Below are 23,689 nucleotides of genomic sequence, written 5' to 3' on the forward strand. Positions count from 1 at the left end.
GTGGACAACAGAAACAGGATAGGACTACAGGCATCTGGCTCATCTCCATAACACCGAAGGATGTGGTTCTGTAGTCCTCAGAGGTAGCTGAGAACATTGTGACTCATTGTTATAGTGAAGGGACTGTAAAAGGGGTACATGTAGTGAGCAAAACCAACAAAACCATAATATATCACATTAAATTCCAAATTTATTGTAATAAAATTATAAAACAGGCATAGTAATAACCACATCCATGTGTTGTACCCAGGTAAAGTTCATGAGCAGCCTCCATGATAGACGTTTGACACACACAAAAATATGTAAAAACCACTGCTGTAATTCTCACCCATGACCAGTGTGCTCCACCATTGTTGGATGATCACATATCTGTAGATGCCAGTTGATATAACTACTTTTTGCGTACGCATAGTCTAATGATGCAGGGTGATAGTTAGTAACTGCTGGTGCCACATGCATACGCTTATGCTCCACTGCATGATTTCTTCTTATTCTATCATGTTGCTAACTTGCTGGAATTCTATTGTCTTTTAACACTGTTTTTATATATTGATTATGTTCTGAACATCATATGTGTTCACATACGCTCCTGAAAAAGAAAGAGTGCTTCTTATTTGAACCAGTTTTGTAAAAACAGGAATGTTCTGTGTTTATAGATGTGAACTTTACTTGGGTACAGCACATGGATGTGGTTACTACTATGCCTTTTTAATGTTAGTATAAATAATTTTGGAATTTTATGTGATATATTTGTGTTTTATAGGTTTTGCTGACTAGCCATATGCCCATTTACAGTCCCTTTGCTAAAACACACATTTTTTATACATATTAGTGGAATTTGGGCATAGTAGCATGGTATCGTTAACCTCTATTGAAATAGCTCATAACAGTCAGCACAGACAGGGAGCACAGAAAGTCAACTCATAAGATTTCCGGTAAGATTGACTACTTGCCCTCCAGAGGATTTACCCCCCCTCCTGACCAGGCCCTTTTTTTCGATATGGCGCTGCGTTATTTTAGCTGAAAATTGCATGGTCATGCAACACTGTACCCAAATTAAATTTGTCCTTTTTTCCCACAAATGGAGCTTTTGTTTGGTGTTATTTGATCACCTGTGCGTTTTTTAATTTTTTGTGCTATAAACAAAAAAAGACAGACAATTGTGAGACTTTTTGCTATTAAACATGTCCGGTATAAAAATTTAAAAAATCTAATTTCGTCATAAATTTAGGCCAAAATGTATTCTACTACAGGTCTTTGCTAAAAAAAAATCCCAATAAGTATAAATTAATTGGTTTACGTAAACGTTAAAGCGTCTACAAATGGCGGTATGACACTATGCTAATGGAGCTGGGAAGGAAGGTGTTATCATCTGGGGTGATCAAAGGGTTAATTGTGCTGTTTTACTATGTACTGTGTGTGTCTTTCACTGTGTCAGCACATTGCTTTGTAGTGCTCTGCTATGCAATGCAGAGCACTACAAAGCAATGTGCAGGAGCTGACAGGGGAGATCAGTGATACTGGAGATCGCCAGGTGCAGGCAGGGAATCACCGGCGACCGACCCGGCGATCAACAGTTGAGCTGCCAATGGCGGCGCAGGTAGGGCATGCGCACCCCCCTCACTTGGCAATGCAAAATCACATATATATATATATACAGTTCATACATGATTTTGCGCAGCCCTGCTGCTCTGTAGCAGCATTTCTGCTATAGGGCAGTGAGAAAGTGGTTAACAAGTATTATTGGCAGAAATAAACAGAAGTAAATGCCTTTTAACAGAGAAGAAAAAAAAAAAGAGTTAAGCCGGCCATAGATGGTACAAATCTCGACTGGTTCAACAGGGATTGACCAAGATTCCAACCATCTATGGGCAGGCTGAATGTACAAAAAATAGCCACTGCCCCTGTGCCTCTACTATGGGGGCTTACGTATGTATTTGCAAATGTGTGCTGACTAAACCCCTGTTTTTAATGTATACTGTTAGACAGGTTAATTCGGTTGTTTGTAAGCTGGCTGGCAGGTTGAGCTGGAAATTTTCTTTTCTTTTTGGCAGGCTGAATGTACCTTGTTTGATTGTTGTATGACTTGGGTTCAACCAGCCTGTTGGATTTTTCATATGATTATTGCCAATGGCTATAGTCATAAGCAATATTTACTGTGTTCTCATGGAAGGGACTGCTCCTCCCTGTACACCCCCACACTACATCTCCGGTAGGACACAATAGCTGCGCAGGAGGGATTCCCCCATCAACACTGACTGTGTTGATGGGTAGAATCTAGCAATTTTCTTTCCTGTAGCTTTTGGTTTCAGGAAAGAAAAACACATCTATGGCCGGATTTAGTTTTTAGTGTTTTTAAAATTTGTATTTGCTTTGGATAAGGCATGCCTCCACCCCTTATGATTGGTTGCTCAGATACTAAGCACTGCCTTATGGGAGGAGAAAATGGCCATGCACATTCTCCTCGAATCCAGAAAAGTGGGTTTTCAGGGTGGCTCTGGTGGCTCTCTGTGTCAGGTGAGATAACAAGATAAAGGTGTAACCTGGCATTTTATGGTGCAACTATGTATTACTACCCCCTGCTATGTATTTTACCCAGGCACTATAGGTTTGTTTCGAATAGATATAATAAAATTTCATTATATTCCATTTGAGATACATCAGTGGTCTTTGATCAGGGGCGGACTGACAACTCATGGGGCCCCCGGGCAATAGGGGATCATGGGACCCCTGTGTCCTTGCCCACACTCAAACCATACTCAAAAAAGCCTATGAAAGATACCAGGGGCATCTCATGGGGCCCCCTACTGACCCTGGGCCCTCGGGCAGTGTCCAGAGCCTAAATGGTCAGTCCGCCCCTGTCTTTGATGCTTTTTGGATTTTCCCCTGGGCTATATTTAAAAGTTTAGCTCAGTTTGTTTTACTATTAAAAATGCATCTGAGTTGTATTGCAATAAATACTCAGTTGTAGTTAATGTGTTCTCTGCCTGTGCCAAGCAAGAGGTGGTCACAGTATCTCCTCATTATAGATGTCAGTAGACTTAGACAGTGATGGATGTTGTATTAATTCAGGACACAGACACTTTCCTATTGTTACTGCACATTAGACAAATGAGCTCTTACAGATGCATGCCCTTCCTCCACCACTCCAAATCTAACTGGAGTGCCAGGACTGGTTATTACTGTTAATAAACTCCACTCAAAGTACACAGATATGTCAATGCAGGGAAAGAACAAGAAGCAGCCAGTATGCTGTAATAGATATCTCTAAATATTGTAGAAAGATGCATTTTGCTCAAAACTGGTGACAGGTATTTTTTAAGGGTAGCCACAAATTTCATTTCAATCTCCAGGTCTTGTGACGACCCATTTATCTCTCTGATTGCATTACATTTAGTTACTGTCAGGACACAGCAAAGAATAATTTAATATATCACAGTCAACTAAATACAGCACACAGACCAGCTTGAGCATTATTTTGAACCTTCTATGGAAATAAACTCCACATCTACAATTTATTTCTATGGACATTCTTAAATATCATCTGCTTAGTGTATGCGTTATTTTATATTTTCCTATACAGACGAATAACTCTTACATGGCAAAATTTACATTTTGCCAGAGGTGTTATTAATAAATGCCGTTATTTTATACCGAATCTCATGACATACTGTCAGCATGAAAAAAATGTAATGAAGCATGTTCTTTATCATAAAAAAAGGATAAAAATTGAGCATAAAAGTATATATTTGGTGTGCTAGAGTAATGATCAACCAACAACTGAAGTCTGAGAAAATAGTAAACCATTGCTTTAGTTGGTTTGCTGGCAGGCTTAATTCAGATTTATTTATTGTATGCTGTAAATATTTGTGTATTCAAAGTGTTATGGTGGTTTGCCTGATTTTTTTTTCCAAGTCTCTACATTTGCAAAGAATTTTACAGATAATTTGTACCTGGATAGAAAAGTGGTTACAGGGGTTACCAAAGGGTGGTGAAAAATAGTGTGTACTCAGAATGGTCTGGCATGGTAAGTAGGGTACCCAAAGGCTCTGTCCTGGGACCCATTCTGCTTAATTTATTCATAAATGATATAGAGGCTGGTATAAATGGCCCAATCTCATTGTTTGCTGACAACAGAAAGCTAAGCACGGCAATTACTTCACAGCAAGAAGACCTCAATGAAATAAGAGGGTGGGCAACTACATGGAAAATGAGATTTAATGTTGGGAAATGTATAGTAATGCACAAGTAATGCACAAGGGGCAAAAAACATGATTGCAAGTTACTCACTAGGGAGAGAACCATTGGGAGATTCCGGGATGGAAAAAGATCTGGGGTTCCTAGCAGATCATAGGCTCAGCAATAGCATGCAATGTCAAGCTGCCGCAAGCAAAATATTAGCATGCATTAAAAAGGTATGAATATGCCGTCCAGTTCTGGTCACCTGTCCTCAGAAGGGATGTGCTGAAACTGGAGAGAGTCCAGAGAAGGGCGACACAGCAAAAAGGGGACTGGAGGAACTCAATTATTAAATGTATTCTCCCTGGAGAAGAGATGTTTGAGAGGAGATATGATAGCAATATACAAATACCTCAATGGTGATTCTAGCATAGTGAGGAAACTATTCCATTTCAGGGAGCTTAACAAGACAGATTGGAGAAGCGTTCAACCTTAAAATGTGTAGGGGGTTCTTTACTGTTAGAGCAGTAAGGATGTGGAACTCCCTTCCACAATCAGTGGAGTCAGCAGGAAGTGCTGATAATTTAAAAAAAATGTTAGATGGGCATCTTGGCAAACGCATTATACAGGGAACTGAATTGACACACAGACACACATACACACAGGTTGAACTAGAGGGACTAGTGTCTTTATTCAACCCTACCAATTATGAAACTATGAATTTCCAACTGAATAAAAATGACAGAACAGTTGCCATAGTTCAGGAATGCTTGTCTATTCCTACCACTGCATTTAGACTTAAAGCCCAACTTCATTGAAAAATGTTTAATCAGCCCAGTGCCCTGTACTGGCAAAATAATGCTGCAGAGAATGCCACTGATGTCCTTGCATACAAGAAAGTCGGGGGAGATGGGCTTTAAAGTGTTAAAAACACTCTAAACCCAGGATTCTGCATTCACTCTATATAAATTGCTAAACACCTTTTCTCATCGGCAGTTAGAGCAGTCTTGTGACTTCTATCAGTGTCCAGCCGAGCAATGGTTAAAGCTTGTAGGAGGAGTTTTCTTTCTGCTCTAAGAGGATGCAGAACCCCTGACCTCTGTCTGGACAGTGCTGATTGGCCTTGTGCTGATCACATGCACTCTCCCAAGAAAAAAAAACCCTCTCTAGTAATACACACCAAACTGAGCATGTGCAGAGTGTCTCCACACAATATGTCTTATCAAGAGATAAGAGGGGGCACTGGAAGAGGGGGAGGATCAGGTAAATCAGGATAAAAAATCAGGATAAAACCACATTTTTACACAATGCAGATGATTAATTAGTCCACAGTGAGAATAACAAGCATGCTTTACTGCATATACGGACTGATTTTTACTGTTGTGGGTTTAGTAACACTTAAATGTTTTGGTGATTATTAGCTAATAGAGACATTCAGGCTCACAAACTTTCAGAATTATGCATGTAGATTATATTGTGTATGTTATTATGTGATTTACCTTGCTACATTTTTTCTGGGGTTCAGGCAACTATTGTATTATTCTCTAAATCTCTAAAATGTATGAAGAATTCACTTTGGGGTATGCTGCTAGGCTTGCAAAAGACCTAGGCCAATGTTGGGTACCACCCATAAAATATATGGTGTAGCACATTGCGATGGACAGTGGACGTGATCGGTATACAGTATACCTATGCATAAGTGTCATTCTCCAATTTCTAAAAGTGCTGTCTCTCTGGGGTGAACCTGAGGCAATATTTAATATCATCATTCTTTATGAGTTAGAGACACAGGGCATGACCAGGGGACTAAAGATGGCTTGTTCCAGTCCCCCCTCACCATTACCTACCCCCTTTTACCTTAAGCAACTACACAGACAACAAAACTGGAGTTAATGGCTCAAACTGCCTTTTATTACAACCATCAATAAATAACATTTATATAACAAAAACACAGTATAACATAAGTTTTCAAGGTCCCAATAGGCATCAAGAAAGAGAATACCTGCATCCTGCTTAACTAGGCCTCCAGCCGCAACACCACCGACTCGGAGACAACCACCGCAGAGACCCCCACCTGGAGAACTGAAAGCCGTACCTCAGACGGGTTCCTACAAAGTGCTTTGCGAGGACTTGCACCCCACAGACTGCCCCCAAGCACCAACTGGCACAAACACCACCAAAAACAATGGGTGGGCAGGAAGGAAGTTTGCCTTGTCAAAACCATCTTCTGACTGAAGACCCCCTGCCACACCATGTCAGACAATCTCCTGTGGCTCCACCTTAAAACCACTTAGACTCCCAACTTAACTAATGGGACTCTCCTCTCCCAACCCCCTTTAACCCATGTCATGCCAACCCTTTGTTCATGTCTTCTTCTACTTCGGGCCTCCCTATACTGATAGTTCTTAATTTCCACTGATACTCACAATTGACAATAAGCATGTTACTTGTGTTAATGTAAATCATCCTAACAGATTATTTGCATATAAAGACTGGTATGATGACTACAGAAGTGACAACAGTTTGTATGTTGTTTTGTAATTCAGCATGCAATAATGTAATTACATAAAGGGAAATGGTGAAAAATCATACATGTTGTTGCTCTACAACTCCTCAACTATCATTGATCATTTATTTGACACACTACTGGATTATTCTAACCTACACAGAATTGGTGTGTGCTTTCCTTCTTATGCATACTTCATGCAGGGTACATGTGTGTTTGTCATTCTATGGTGTACATTTTTGATCCTAGGCTATACATATGCATATACATTTTGATTCTTGAAATTGAGAAGTCTGACAGATGATAGTGGTTTGTCTTTATGATAAAAACAAGAACTTGTGACAGCAAATAAAATAAATTATTGATAGTCTAGGAGCTCACAGTACACATACATATAAAAGCAATTGTACAAAGGGAATAAGTAACTTAGACATTCTTATCCAATAATTGCACAGTATAGGTGAGATAAATTTAAGTATTTTGTTTGTTTAATTTTCATGGCTTTTTATGATGAGTTTTTGAAGAATGAATTCTATTTAAATTGCAGTATGGTGCTGTATTGTAATGTAGTGTAACTTTCTGCACGGAATTGCTTATTGTATTCTAAAAATATAAAAATGAATCTTTTTCAAAATAAGCAGATTTATGAGTAGACAGTGGAAGCTGGAATTGCCAGTTTCTCTTCACGCTCTGTGCAGTGTAGACAAAGAGGTATGACAAAGAGCCCACAGATGGATGCACATTGGTGAAGAGGAAAAAAAATATTTTCTTCCTGAACAGAAGAAGCCAACGATGACATATCAGTTGTAGCATGGATCAGGAAAAAGGCAGCAGATACAGCATAAATGTTTAAAATGATAGCGACACCATGACAGCAGGATAACCTCTTGCAGGCACACTTCTAAAACACAGCAGCAGTCCCACACACCAGAGAACCAGCCCTGTCCTTAGATCCTCACTCTTGACCAACACCAGCCCCACTATCTAGGACTACAAGCATAGCCATATAAAGAGGCACTTTGACCACCAATCATGTTTGCAGAGCAACCATTAAGATCTCCACCATGTCTGCCACGAGGGAGTCCAAAAATCTGCATTTAAGAATATTGTGGATGATAGTCTTAATGAGGTCAGAAACCCAGAAATGTGAGATTTTGTGAGCAGGAAATTGCAGTGTTCTAATGACAAATACTGTATGTCCACATTTGATCACTTATTAGGAAGACTGATCTAGCCGCAAATAAAGGTTTACAGAAAGATGCAATGGGATTAATTTAGGCTAGGTTCACATCTGTGCGGGTGGTGCCTCTGCGGAAACACACACAAATCTGTGCAGCCGCACCACCCGCACAGCAGAATGTGGACCCGCGGGCGGGTTCCATGAATCCTAATGGCACGCCGCCCGTGCTGGAAATCGCAATCATACTGGGAACCGTTGTTCCCGTATGGGCTGTGTTTTCAGAAGAAGTGCAGGGACTTCTTCCCTGCATGTCCCGGGCATGGGAGTCCAATCAAATGAATGGGCTCTCGTGCCCTCGCAGGAACACAGATATGTAAACCAAGGGTTACTGAAGGAATATAGACTGAATGCTTATCAAAATAAACATATTTTCTTTGCAAAGTAATTTACTAAGTTTATTGAATAAGGTAAATCTGTGTTTTTAATTCCCCTTATATATGTGAGGCAGTCACTATTTGTTCTCCAAAAGCTTGTCTTCAACTTAGTCAACTGCTTCGTTCCCATGGGCTCAATTATCACTTCTATGTTGACAGCACTCAAATATATACAGCACATTCACACTAAACCGGATTCTACTTTGGCTGCTTCTCTCCTATGTAACTGTATTTGTGATATAAAAACTTGGATGGCCCATGATTCACTTCAATTAACCGTTTTAGGGCCACTCCATAGCAGAAATACTGCTACAGGGTGGCATCTGTGTGCAAAATCACTTGTATATATATATGTGATTGTTCATTTCTGGATAGGGGCGCGTGAGCCATTCGCGCTCGCGGCTGTCAATCACCGGGTCATGGCCGGTGATTGCCGAGCATCTCCGATGGGGGGAGGGGGAAGAACTGTGTAAACAAAACAGTTCTCTCCCCTGTCAGCTCCTGCACACTGCTTTATAGTGAAGCACTAACACAGGACACTTAGTAAAATGGCACACATCACACAGTTAACCCTTTGATTGCCCCAGATGTTAACCCCTTCCTGCCCAGTGCCATTAGTACAGTGTCAGTGCTTTTTATTAGCACTGATCACTGTATTGGTGTCACTGGGGATGTTAGCGACACCAAGTCAGTTCCCCCCAGTGTCAGAATGTCCACTGCAGTCCCGCTATAAGTCGCTGATCACCGCCATTACTAGTAAAAAGTATCGGAGTGAAGATGGACAAGCCGCAACACCTAGTGTAGTAATCTGTGACCATAGCTGATTTAGCTATGGAATCTTGTCTTGAAGAGGAGGAGGAACAGGGATCTTTGGTCCCTGTTTCTTTAAGATATAGTGAGGAACAGAAGTATTTGAAAACCCTGCGATTTTCCAAGTTCTCCCACTTAGAAATCATGGAGGGGTCTGAAATTCACATTGTAGGTGCATTCCCACTCTGAGAGACAGAATTTAAAAAAAAATTCAGGAAATCACATTGTATGATTTTTAAAGAATTTATTTGTCTTGCACTGCTGAACATAAGTATTTGAACACCCGAGAAAATCAGTGTTAATATTTGGTACAGAAGCCTTTGTTTGCAATTACAGAGGTCAAACATTTCCTGTAGTTCTTGACCAGGTTTTCACACACTGCAACAGGGATTTTGGCCCACTCCTCCACACAGATCTCCTCTAGATCTGTCAGGTTTAAGGGCTGTCGCTGAGCAACACGGAGTTTCATCTCCCTCCAAAGATGTTCTATTGGGTTTAGGTCTGGAGACTGGCTAGGCCACTCCAGAACCTTGATATGCTTTTTACGGAGCCACTCCTTCGTTATCCTGGCTGTGCGCTTAGGGTCGTTGTCATGTTGGAAGACCCAGCCACAACCCATCTTCAATGCTCTGACTGAGGGAAGGAGGTTGTTGCTCAAAATCTTACAATAAATGGCCCCATTCATCCTCTCCTTAATACAGTGCAGTTGTCCTGTCCCCTTCGCAGAAAAGCACCCCCCAAAGCATGATGTTACCACCCCCATGCTTTACAGTAGGGATGGTGTTCTTGGGATACAACTCATCCTTCTTTTTCCTCCAAACACGACGAGTGAAGTTTAGACAAAAAAGTTCTACTTTGGTCTCATCTGACTACATGACTTTCTCCCATGCCTCCTCTGGATTATCCAGATGGTCATTGGCAAACTTCAGATGGGTCTGGACATGTGATGACTTGAGCAGGGGAACCTTCCGTGCAATGCATGATTTGAAACCATGATGGCGTAGTGTTCTACCGACAGTGACCTTTGAAACTGTGGTCCCAGCTCTCTTCATGTCATTGACCAGCTCCTCCCTTGTAGTTCTGGGCTGATTCCTCACCTTTCTTATCATCAGTGATACCTCACAAGGTGAGATCTTGCATGGAGACCCAGTCCAAGGGAGACTGACAGCCGTCTTTAGCCTCTTCCATTTTCTAACAATTGCTCCAACAATTGATCTATTTTCACCAAGCTGCTTGGCAATTGCCCCGTAGCCCTTTCCAGACTTGTGGAGGTCCACAATTTTGTCTCCGGTGTCTTTTGACAGCTCTTTGGTCTTGTCCATGGTGGTAGTTGGCATCTGACTGACTGTGGGGTGGACAGGTGTCTTTAAAGAGCTCAGACAGGTGCTACTAAGTTAGATTAATGAGTGGAGTAGAGGTGGACTTTTTAAAGGCACAGTAACAGGTCTTTGAGAGCCAGAATTCTTGCAAAAGAGTTTCTTAGGTGTTCAAATGCTTATGTTCAGCAGTGCAAGACAAATATATTCTTTAAAAATCATACAATGTGATTTCCTGAATTTTTTTTGTAATTCTGTCTCTCAGAGTGGGAATGCACCTACAATGTGAATTTCAGACCCCTCCATGATTTCTAAGTTGGAGAACGTGCAAAATCGCAGGGTGTTCAAATACTTCTGTTCCTCACTGTATAGGTCAGATTAGTAATCCCATTCATGCTAGGGGCAAGATAATGGATCGCTTTAAAAAAAATGGTTGAACAAGAGTTAACCATATTGGCCATGCATACCACATCTGGTGTTGCTGCCCCATTAGACAATCTTAGCCCAATTGAGAGACATTCTCTTAGGCTACTTAGTGAGGATGATTCTATTGTTGTTATTAAAAATTCAGATAAATGGTTGTTGTCCAGGACGCCGACACATACAGACTTGAGGCTCTTTGACAGTTGTCAGATGAGAGTACTTACCTCAAACTGAGAAGGGATCCTACCAAATAGTATAAAAGTGTACTCACTTTACTGATCCAGAAGCGTGTCCAATTGGGTATTCTATCTAAATGTGAAAATGAAGCACTGGTTCCAGAGTCTCCTGATATCCCGATATTCTGTTATCTACCTAAGACACACAAGGGGTTGGTCCCCTTAATAGGTAGACCCATTATAGCTGGTAATGGGTCCCTGAACAAAAGGGTTGGACAAAGGTTGGATTTCCAACTACAGCCTATAGTGGTGGGACTCCTCAGCTACCTTCGTGATACCAACCATTTGAACCTGTGTCGGGAGGTTAAATGGAGGGATTTGTGTGGATTATATCCCCGCGTCCAGAGGGAATTCATTTTGGAATGTCTTAAATACCTATTATCACACAACTACTTTTCTTTTGATGGTGTTTCTTTACCTCCAATGAGGTTGGTGAGAGAGGGTGAAGATATTTGGACCTGGCTATCCGTTCCATCCCTACATCCAATTGTTCAGGAGCTACATAGATGATTTGATCTTCATCTGTTCCGGTGAGTTCAGGGATTTGGAAGGTTTTTACAATTAACAATTAACTTAACCTCTGCTTCACTGGACAGATGAGTGATCATAGTATTAATTTGTTGGATGTCACACTGAGGGGTTGTGAAGGTGCAATTGTCACCAGTTTGTATAAGAAACCTTTATCAGGCAATAGCATTCTAAGAGCTGACTCAGGACATCCCAAACATACAGTAAGAAGGATTCCCCTGGGGCAGTTCCTACGATTGCGTAGGATTTGTTAAAAGGTTGAAGATTTCAGTAGAGAGGTGACAGGGATCGCTTTTTACAGAGGATATCTGGTGCCCATAATAGATCGTAGTGTGGGTATAGCCAACAATACTGACAGGAACAATTAATTAATAACAAAGGAGAAGTGTAGTTCCAGGCAGGGATAACTGGTTTTCTCCACTGCTTTCAGCCGAAAGTTTGGGAGGATTAAAAGGATCATTGAGCGTTCTCTTCCCATACTTCTGAGTGATGACATATTTGCACAAATATTGTCCCACGGTACCAACTTTGGTACTCTGTCCTCTAGCTATTTCTACTCTAGAAAAACTCAGAGAACATGGCTGTGTTTTAAGGGTAAAATAAAAATAAAAACTACCTAGGCTACCCAGTTCAACTTGTAAGCCAGTCCCAGTCTAACAATGGCTATAACACAAGGAACATGGATAGGTATAGCTTATCAAAGAGGGGGATAAGAAAGTCAGTTCAATTTGCCAGTCAGCCAGCAAACAACCAAATTAACCTGTTCTAACAATATGCGTTTTAAAAACAGGGGTTTTAGTTAGCACACATTTGCAAATACATACGTAAGCCACAGAGCCACATCACGGCACCCCGACATTCTGTGGTCCTAATTCTACAAAATTTGGAGCCCTCATAGTAGAAGCACATGTATTTAATGGATAGATCAAGGGCAGGTGATCCGAGTGAGCCTACCCCCCATTAAAGGTACAGGAGCAGAAAGGACACCCAGCATATAGCACAATGGCAGCCAGTGTATCCAGTACACCCACAGACCTCCATTACATTGTAATTACTATAGGTGTGGTATAGATGGCTGTCCCTGTTGCTCTTGTATTAAGAAAGGGGAGGATTTTAGATCCGTGGTTAGTGGCAAGGTGTACAAGATCAAGAACTTTATAAACTAATATCTAAGCATCTAATATATGTGATCACATGTAGAAGTTGTCAAGTACAATATGTTGGTAAGACAATTAGGAGGCTATGAGATCGCCTCCATGATCATGTTTATGACATACAAAAGAATCATTCTACCAATCTTGCTAATCATTTTAACAGTGCTCATGGAGGTGACCTTACTGCTTTGAGCATACAGGGTATTGAGAGGGTGGACAGGTCTTCTTTGGGTGGAGATGGCTTTAGATTGCTGTTTTGTTACTGTCTTGTCTCATGTTCTGTCCCCCTTACTACTGTACAGCGCTGAGCATACCGTTTGGCGCTATATAAATACTGTATAATAATAATAATAAACGTGAAGTCTTTTGGATTTTTATTGCGTACACATTTTCCTAATGGTTTGAATTTTGAATGGGATCTTACCCATTTTTATGAGTGACTTCTTTGCCCAGCCATGGCCTTACCCCCCTCTCTCACTGATATGATTATGTTTTACCAGATTTTTGAATACATGCGTTTATTTGACTACATTCGTTTATTTGGTGCTGATCTTTTTTTATTATTCTCTGTGTCTCTGCCTGTTCCATTGCCTTCTTGGTCTTTATTATATCTGGGATGGTGAGGATAAGACAGAGACTTTATGTTATTGATCTGAGGCTTATTTATTTTTATAATTTGTATATCTTCTTATTTGGGATAGATCCAATATACATACATTTATACATGATTTGGTGTTTTCTTCATGGTATGTTGTTTTCTGTTTCTTCTTCCCATGCATTCTTTACAGCTTCATTTTCACTTTTATTTTTATTTCTACTTCTTTCATCTCCATTGTGGGACACAGGAGCTCTTGCACATATCCTTTAGGTTGGTGTGTTGGATTTTGTGCATTGCACTTTGGGGATGTCAAAGTTGTTAGTTGCAGAACTGTCTTTACCTTTAAATCGGTTTGGTGTGGCAGGAGGTGGACCCAGTGTTGATTAGGAGAAACAGCTGTTGCTGGTGCTTAAAACCAGCACTTTGTACATGGGTCCACCGGGTAATGAATAAGCACTGTCTTTATTTTTTTTTAACTTTAACTTTTTATTTCATACTTATACAAACAACATTAAAACATTCCATCTTCCAAAATATACTTTTTTTTTCTTTCCTCCCCTACATGAATAAATACATTCTATAACCCCTCCATCTACCACCCCCCACCCATCCCCACATCATTGCCTTATCTTTCTCTATCTGTATCCATTTCTCCATAATTTGTTATTCAGACCAATCTCATCGTGATTTCTTAGGATACCTCCTTTACTTTAATTAGTTCTGTATAAGATTCTGTGGTTTTAAAATTTAACCAAACACTCCATATTCTTTTAAATATTCCCATCTTATCCTCTTCTAAACATCTCAGTTCTTCCATTTTGAAAATGCCTTCCACTCTATCTATCCAATCCACCACCATCGGAACCTCTGCCACTAACCAAACTTTTGGTATCAAACCCTTTGCTGCACTGATTAAATATTACAATACTTTATTCCTATTTACTTCTGCCATGGTCCCCTTGAATATCTACCCCACATATTTCCTTGATATAATACGCTATTTCCCTCCAATAAACCTGTATCCTCGGGCAACTCCACCAGATGTGCTCCATATTGCCCTTTTCTCCACATCCTCTCCAGCACCATGGGGAGCTTTCCCCTTGCTGCTTATGCATTATACTGGGTGTTAAATACCATCTCGCCAAGCATTTGTAGTTCATCTCTACTGTGCACATGTTTATTACCTTGTGTGTTAAAAATACCTTCCCTTTGCTGAGGGTTGATTTTTATTCCTAGTTCCCTTTCCCATTTACTTAAATATCCAGGGGGCTCTAAATCATCTAAGTCCACAAGGATTTTATATATCCTAGAGGTGATTGTGTTTTGGGCTTAATTCAGCATTCATTAGTTTTTCAAATGGGTTCATTTCTCCTAAATCCCTAAATGGTTGTGGTAAATTTGCAACGAAATGAGACAACTGGTTATACTTCCATTCATCTATTTTAACAAACAAATCCTTATTCTTTTTGAAATTCTGAAACGCACATAATCTCCCCCCTTTTATAATATCTTTCAAGCTTGTGTTTTTATCCTTTATACATCTTACACTTATTTTAACATTTCCTGGTGCAAAAAAAATCTGTTCCCACTAGTGGTATCAATAGTGAATTAAATTCCCATTTTTCCTTATTGTGTAAACTGTCCAATGTATCCAACACTATCCTAGTCAATTTACTCGTTTCTACATCTAATGTACGAAACTCATGAGGTATCCAGATCATTTTATCTAATTGTGATTTACTTAATTCTCCTTCTATCTTTACCCAACTTTTCCCTTGTGAATTAAAAAACCAATCTATCACCCGTGACAATATTACAGCTGTATAATACTTCTTTATATTCGGTAACCCCAGTCCTCCATTTGCTTTTACTCTGCATAACACTTTCTAACTAATCCTAGGCCTCTTATTTGCACATATGAACTTAGTAATCATCTTTCTAATTATTACAAAGAAAGTTCCCGGTAAAGATATCGGGAGCATCTGAAACTTATATACTATTTTTGGGAGTATCACCATCTTGACTACGGTAAATTAATTCTTCCAATCCACGAGGCCCCCCCCCTTTTACTAGTCTTTTCAGCTCGTCTTTTATTTCATTTATCAGGGGAATATAGTTTATTTGGTATATGCTTTTTACCGAAGTCGTTATTTTATTCCAAGATATCCTATTTCGTTTTTCCTCCAGGAAAAAGGGAACGCATTTTGTAATCTTTGCTTTTCTGTGACTAAATAAAATGAAATAGGAAAAGCGCCACACTTTCTATCAATAATAAAAAACAAAAAATATATATATAAATAGCAGCAACTCCCAACCCAAAAAAAAAAAAATTATTTTGGCATAAAGTGAAAAAATGTATACAAAGGAATGCGCTAAATAAAATGTCACTACTGTAGATAATTAAGTGTCCATAATAAATCTGTGCAAGTCCAAACATCATAAAAACTCAAATTTCATCTGTGAACTCATAACACCGTGAATGATCCACCACCAAATGAATTAGATGGAATCACCAGAGCTAAATGCTGATCAGATTATAGACCAGCACCAGCGCTTTTGCTCTGGGAGCGATGGGTAAACGATATCCATATTGTAGATATAATATTTCGCAGTAATATTCACATATCCAGGTGATCAGTAGCAATATTCGGCAATGATGAACAACATCTCACTAACAGAAGCAATGCTCTGCAGTCAGAAATCTCAGGATGAATCCTCCATGAACCATCGTATCTCCATAAATGTATGAGCCACACTCAGGGACAAAGGAAAAGAAATGATGGTGCAGCACGTTTAAAATACATATACAGTTGTGGCCAAAATTATTCAACCCCCAATGCTGTAAAGGGGTTTAGGGACTATAGTGTACATTTGGAATTGTATTCAGAATCAAATCCTACAAGGACGTTGTAACTACCCAAATGCAACTAAAATGACATCAATTGTTTATGTAATACAGTAGTAAATGGTTCTTATGTGGTTTCTTCATTGCCACAATTATTCAACCCCTTAAAGACTACCACTCTGAAGAACAGAGGTTCATACAGGTGCTTTCCATCAGGTATTGAAAACACCTGTGGATGTCACCGAGCAGCAATCAAGCATAATAAGCACCAATTAGGCAGCTTTAAAATGACTGTGATACTCAGCTCCTTCTAGACATTTACTGGTGTGGTTACAAACATGGTGAAGGCAAGAGAATGGTCCAGGAAGACAAGAGAAGAGGTGATTTCTCTTCACAGGAAGGGCAATGGCTATAAGAAGATTGCAAAGATGTTAAACATACCAAGAGACACCTTAGGAAGCATCATTCGCAAATTCAAGGCAAAGGGCACTGTTGAAACGCTACCTGGTCGTGGCAGAAAGAAGATGCTGACTTCGACTGCTGTGCGCTACCTGAAGCGTAGAGTGGAGAGAAGTCCCCGTGTGACTGCTGAGGAACTGAGAAAAGATTTGTCAGATGTGGGTACAGAAGTTTCAGCCCAGACAATAAGACGCACACTGCGTAATGAAGGCCTCCGTGCCAGAACTCCCAGGCGTACCCCCTTGCTGTCTCCAAAGAATAAGAAGAGTCGACTGCAGTATGCCAAAAGCCATGTGGACAAACCACAAAAGTTGTGGGATAGTGTTCTGTGGACTGATGAAACAAAATTAGAACTGTTTGGGCCCATGGATCAACGCTATGTTTGGAGGAGGAAGAACAAGGCCTATGATGAAAAGAACACCTTGCCTACTGTGAAGCATGGTGGAGGGTCAATCATGCTTTGGGGCTGTTTTGCTTCTGCAGGTACAGGGAAGCTTCAGCGTGTGCAAGGTACCATGAATTCTCTTCAGTACCAGGAGATATTGGATGGAAACGTGATGCAGTCCGTCACACACCTGAGGCTTGGGAGACGTTGGACCTTTCAACAGGACAATGATCCCAAGCATACCTCCAAGTCCACTAGAGCATGGTTGCAGAGGAAAGGCTGGAACATTTTGGAGTGGCCATCGCAGTCACCAGACTTAAATCCGATTGAGAACCTCTGGTGGGACTTAAAGAAAGCAGTTGCAGTGCGCAAGCCTAAGAATGTGACTGAACTGGAGGCCTTTGCCCATGAAGAATGGGCGAAGATACCCGTAGATCGCTGCAAGACACTTGTGTCAAGCTATGCTTCACGTTTAAAAGCTGTTATAACTGTAAAAGGATGCTGTACTAAGTACTAAGATTGAATGTCACTTGGGGGTTGAATAAAACTGATAATGCTGTGAGCACAGAAAAGACATTTGTGGTTATTTCATTATAACTGTTATGTTATATTTGTCTGACCTACAAGTGCCTCTTTAATGTAAATGTAAGCAAGATGACTGAATGATCAAAAGCAATGTCAAACTGGCCAAAACACTCAATTTCAGTGGGGGTTGAATAATTTTGGCCACAACTGTATTTTGGTGTCGGAGGTGATCCACGGTGAGCGGGGATCGTCCTCTACTCAGTGCTGTATATTGCTGATCAAGCTGGTGTCTGTCTGGACACCCTATTTGTGAGTGCTTTGGATGTTTTAATAAATGTATATGTGTTTTTAAACGTGCTGCACCATCATTTCTTTTCCTTTGTCCCTGAGTGTGGCTCATACATTTATGGAGATACGGTGGTACATGGAGAAATTCATCCTGAGTTTTTTCTGTGACTGCAAGATTGATATTTAGGATTTCCAATTTAACCGGGTTTATCTTCAAGTTTGATACTCCTCCATATTGTTTTAGTTCTTTCATTAAGTTGGGCAAAGTTGTCCTAGGGTTAGCCACGTAGAACAGCATGTCATCTGCATTAGCAGTGACTTTGTGTTCCCTATCTCCTATTTTTAACCCTTTTATGTCATTACTTTTCCTGATCCTCTCCAACAATGGTTCTAATGACAACACAAACAACATGGGGGAGAGGGGGCAACCCTGCCTAGTTCCATTATTCATCCTGAAAAACTGGGATAAGGTTCCATTTAACTTTACCGCCGCTGATGGGTTCTTAGATCATCCTTTTATCCAATTCATCATTTTAGGTCCCAGCCCCAATTTTTCAAGTGTGTCAAACATAAACCCCCAGTTGACCCTGTCAAATGCCTTTTCTGCATCGCTCGACAATAAGATCGCAGATGTTTTTTCCTTTTTAGCTTTTTGTACCAACATCAAAGATCTCAGACCGTTGTCCCTCCCCTCTCTCCCTCTATACCCACCTGATATAAATGCACCCATTTGGCCTTCAGATCCTTCAACTTTGCAGCCAGTACTTTTGCGTACAATTTGGTATCAATGTTTAGCAATGAAATCGGCCTATAGCTTACGCACTGAGAACTATCCTTGCCCTCCTTCAAAATGAGGGTGATATAAGCCTTGAGGGATTCTTCCCTCATATCTACTCCCTCTCCTATCACATTCATATATTTACATATTTTGGGAACCAATATCTCTTTAAATTTTTTCAGGTATCTTACTGTATTCACATCTGGCCCAGGACTCTTACCCACTTTCTTATTTTTTAAAGCAACATTAATTTCCTTGGGGGTGATCAGGCTTTCAAGATTTTTTAGTTTTTCCATTGCTATATTTGGGAACTCCACCTCACTTAAATAGCCCTGTATTCTTTTCTCCTCCTCCTCTTCACGTCCCCCATACTTATCCTTTCTTACATTATAAAGTTCACTATAGTAATTATGAAACCTCCTAGCAATGTCAGATGTTTTAAACAAATTCTCTCCCTTCCAGTCACTAATTTTTTCAATAAAATTCATCGCCTGTTTATTCCTGAGTCTTCTCATTAAATATTTTCCTGGTTTATTCCCCCATTGATATCTTTCTTTAGCCATTCTAATAAATATCCTCCTAGAATCCTGTTCCATCAGTTCTTTCAACTCATCTCTTTTTTGTATTATCTTTTGATATTTATCCATCCCCTTTTCCTTTTTGTGAGTTTGTTCCAGTTTTTGCAGTTCTTCTATGGCCTGTTTTAATTTTTTCTCCTTTCCTTCTTCTTTTCTATGCCTATGGAAATCAATATTCCTCTGATGTAAGCTTTATGTGACTCCCACTCTATTGCCCCTGACATTCCCTCAGTCTCATTTATCTCAAAAAATTGTTCAATTTCCCTTTTTATCCTCTTCTCCACTTCAGGATCCATTAAAAGCAAATCATTCAATTTCCAAGATAATGTTTTATCTTCTCCACTCCCCATTTGAAACCTCATTGTGACTGGGGCATGATCTGATAATGACATTACTTCAATCTTAGATCCTTTTACTATATCCAACTGTCTATGCTCCACCATTATATAATCCAATCTTGAATATGTACCATGGGCATGTGAGAAGAAAGTGTAATCTTTTTCCCTCGGATGGTTTATCCTCCACACATCAACCAACTGATATCTATACAATACCCCCTTCAAAGAATTAAGACTCCTCTCTCTTTCTCTCCTCGCCCCAGATGACACATCCCATCTGGGATCCAAACACAGATTAAAATCCCCCGCCATTACCAGGTTTCCCTTTTTAAACTCCATGAGTTTCCTTAATGCCACTTCCAAAAATCTGGGTTTTTATTTGGGCAATATATGTTAGCGAGTGTATATTCCTTTCCTAATAATTTCCCCCTGATAAACAAGAATCGACCTTTCAAATCTTCCATTCTATTCTTCAATTGGAAATCAACTTTTACTGAAAAACCAATTGCTACTCCTTTTGCCCCCTTTACAGGTGAATCCGCATATTTCCATGTTTGATATTGCTTTGAATATAATTTCACATTTATATTTCTAGCTAGGTGAGTCTCTTGGAAGAATATTATATCTATTGAGTATTGTTGGACCTCCCTCAATATCTTATCTCTTTTGCTGGGTGAGTTTAGCCCTTTCACATTATAGGTCATAAACTTAATATCATTCATACCCTCTGTTCTTTTTTTGATCTGTTCCCTTTGATTCCTTTCCACTTGAATACGGATAATTACTACTAAATCCCTTCTGTACCCCATCTCCTCCCACCCCCTTCCCTTTCCCCTCCTCCCTCTCCTGCACCCCAACTGTATCTGACATTTTTCTCTCTCATATGGATTAAAAGTGGTTTAAGGGCTCTCCTTCTCGCCAATGTCTCTGGGGAAATATCAGCATAAATTTGTATGACCGAAGCTTCAAATTTTATTTCCGGAAAATCCTGCAACCCTTTCCAAATCTGGTCCCGATCTCCAATATCCTGAAATCTGGCTATCACGTCTCTGGGTCTTTCTGCTGATATACCCTTTGTCAGGAATGGACTCGGCACTGGTGGTGGGACTCACCTGCCGTGTGGGCTGCAGTACCAGAGCTGACCAGCGGGTGCTCTCTCTTTGGTACCTTGCTGCCCGCACATTGCTGACCTGGCCCGTCTGACCACGCTAACTACTCTGCCATCCATCCATCCTGCAGGGATCCAGCCGTCCCTGCTCACACCTTCTGCCTCTTCACATCAGGCTTTCTACCTGCACATACCTCTGGCGGATCCCTCTACCACTAGCAGGTGTACTCAGGGGCCGCGACCTGGTTCCTGTCTGCTCCAAGTCCATCCCCACCATCAGGGGCCCTGGTGAATAAGCAGACTGGGACTTAGACTCCGCGCCCTGGGGAATCCTGTCCTGAGGACCGCTAGAGGTACCACCAAACGGTCATTACAGAACCCTATGGCCGGCCTGACCGTTCCACCTCTCCAGCCCTGACTACGCCTGTATTCCTGCACCTCCTAAGATTAGTGGAAGGTTGGTTTGCTCACTGTGCGTTTATATATATATATATATATATATATATATATATATATATATATATATATATATCTGGGTGGCTAATAATAAACTGTATTATACTGTACCTGAGACCTGCGTTTCCCTGTGTCAGTCCACACCTTTCTGGTCATTCCTAGATTCCTGACACCCTTTGGCCTTCTGACCCTATATACTCTGTCCATTTTTATCTGTCTCCGGTCTTCCCATAATTGGGTTGCAAATTCTTTTAATTTTCCCCAGAAAGCCTTCCTCTTGTCCTTTTTCTTCCGGAATACCTCTAAACCTCAAATTAGTTCTTCTACTGAGGTTCTCCTGATCTTCCATTTTAAATAATACTTCTCTCATTTCTAATCGCCTCTCTTCTATTTGCATTTCTAATCTCTCAATTTTTAGTGTGTGTTCCTCTACTCTTTTCTCCGACTCCTCCAAATGGGACAGTACATTACCCAGATCACCTCGGAGGTTCCAGATCTCCTTCTTGACAACCATCTCCAATTTCGTGAACATTTCTATCAAATCTTTTTTTGAAAGGGTATGTACTGAGAGTTTGCACTTGCCTGGGGTGTTTTAGGGCCACCCCCTTTAGTTGGTTTACTTCTCATTTTCTTTAGAGGATTCCCGTTTAATGACTTATTTGTTATTTCAGACTGGGGTAGGCCTTCTATATATATATATATATATATATATATATATATATATATATATATATATATATAATATAGGTCTACTCAGGGGCGGACTACTGACCATTCGAGCACTCGGGCACTGCCAGAGGGCCCGGGGTCAGTAGCGGGCCCCATGAAATGCCCCTTGTACCTTTTATACATTTTTGGATGTGCTTTGAGTGTGGGCAAGGACACAGGGGCCCCATGATCCCATATTGTCCGGGGGCCCCATGAGTCAGTCCGCCCCTGGGTCTACTATATAAGACTAACTTGGATCTTCTGTATTGAATTTGCGTAAATCTGCAATATACAGCTAATACGTGTCTGCTGTATAGTACTTGAATTAAGTCAGCAATATATAACTTGATGAAGATCAGCTGATCAGATACAATTTGATGTGTGTCTACTATTTGAAGTTTTGTGCAGATCTACTATGTAACACTAGACGGAATTCCACTGTATAGACCTTGGTGCAGGTCACTTGTTTGGACTTTCATATGAATCTGTTGTTTGGAGCTTATTGCGGGTCTGCTGCGTTGTATATAACAAGAGCCTGCTATTTTATGGCTTCGTACAGGTCTGCTGTATAAAATTTGGTGTGAGTCTGCTGTTTGGAGCTAGGTGCGGGTCCGCTGTATAACGTTTGGCGTCAATCAGCTGTATAGAGCTTGTTGCAGGTACGCTGTATATGCTTTGGTACAGGGGTGGACTGACCATTTGGAAACTCCGGCACTGCTCGAGGGCCCGGGGTCAGTAGGGGGCCCCATGAGATGCCCCTGGTACCTTTTTCATAGGCTTTTTTGAGTTTGGGCATGGACACAGGGGCCCCATGATCCCTATTGCCCGGGGACCCCATGAGTTGTCAGTCTGTCCCTACTTTGGTATAAATCTGCATTTAAGAGCTTGGTGTGGATCTGCTGTATGATGCTTGACGAGAATCAGCTGTAACTGAATATCAGTCTTTAGACTTCCACCAGCACCGACAGACATTGGTAATACAGTTCTCAAACAAATGTACCCAGTGTGCTGGGAAATGTCTGCAGCAACCCTTAATCGCCCTGCACCAGGAAATCTGTACCACCTTGGTGCAGGTCACTTGTTAAGACTTCCGTATGAGTCTATTGTTTGGAGCTTAGTGCGGGTCTGCCGCATTGTATTTAACAAAAGCCTGCTACATATAGCTTAGTACAGGTCTGTTATATATGATTTGGTGTGAGTCTGCTGTTTGGAGCAAGGTGCGAATCCACTGTATAACATTTGACGTCAGTCAGCTGTATAGAGCTTGTTACAGGTACGCTGTATATACTTTGGTATAGATCTACATTTAAAAGCTTGATGTGGGTTTGCTGTATGGTGCTTGACAAAAATCAGCTGCAACTAAACATCAGTCTTTAGACTTCCACCAGCACCAACAGACATTGGTAATACAGTTCTCAAACAAATGTACCCAGTGTGCTGGGAAATGTCTGCAGCAACCCTTAATCACCCTACACCAGGAAATCTGCACCAACCTTTTAGTATATGTTTTATTTTATATGCCCAGTAGAATACGAGATGAATTTGGGAATTGACCATATGTCCCCAGGCTCTGGTCCCACTGCTGCTGCTCCCTTCCCCTTCTAACCTGTGACCGCAAGTCCTCCGGTCCTCAGGCAGTATCCGGGGCAGCTGCGTGTCCTTCCGTACCTCTCCATGTCCTTGCTTCTTCTTTCTCCTTCCTCGGCCACTTCCCCTAGCACACCAGCTCCAGACTCACATGGGAGCGGACTAGTCCATGGTTCCGCTTGTCAGTGTCCTCTGGTTTCCATTATAACATAGCCTGCCCATGGCTACGTACACTTACATACATTTGTTTTGGGGATTTTTTTAGAAACA

The sequence above is a fragment of the Staurois parvus genome, unplaced genomic scaffold, assembly GCF_062004578.1.
Source record: "Staurois parvus isolate SC_StPar_1 unplaced genomic scaffold, SC_StPar_1.0 ptg000147l, whole genome shotgun sequence".
Lineage (NCBI taxonomy): Eukaryota > Metazoa > Chordata > Amphibia > Anura > Ranidae > Staurois > Staurois parvus.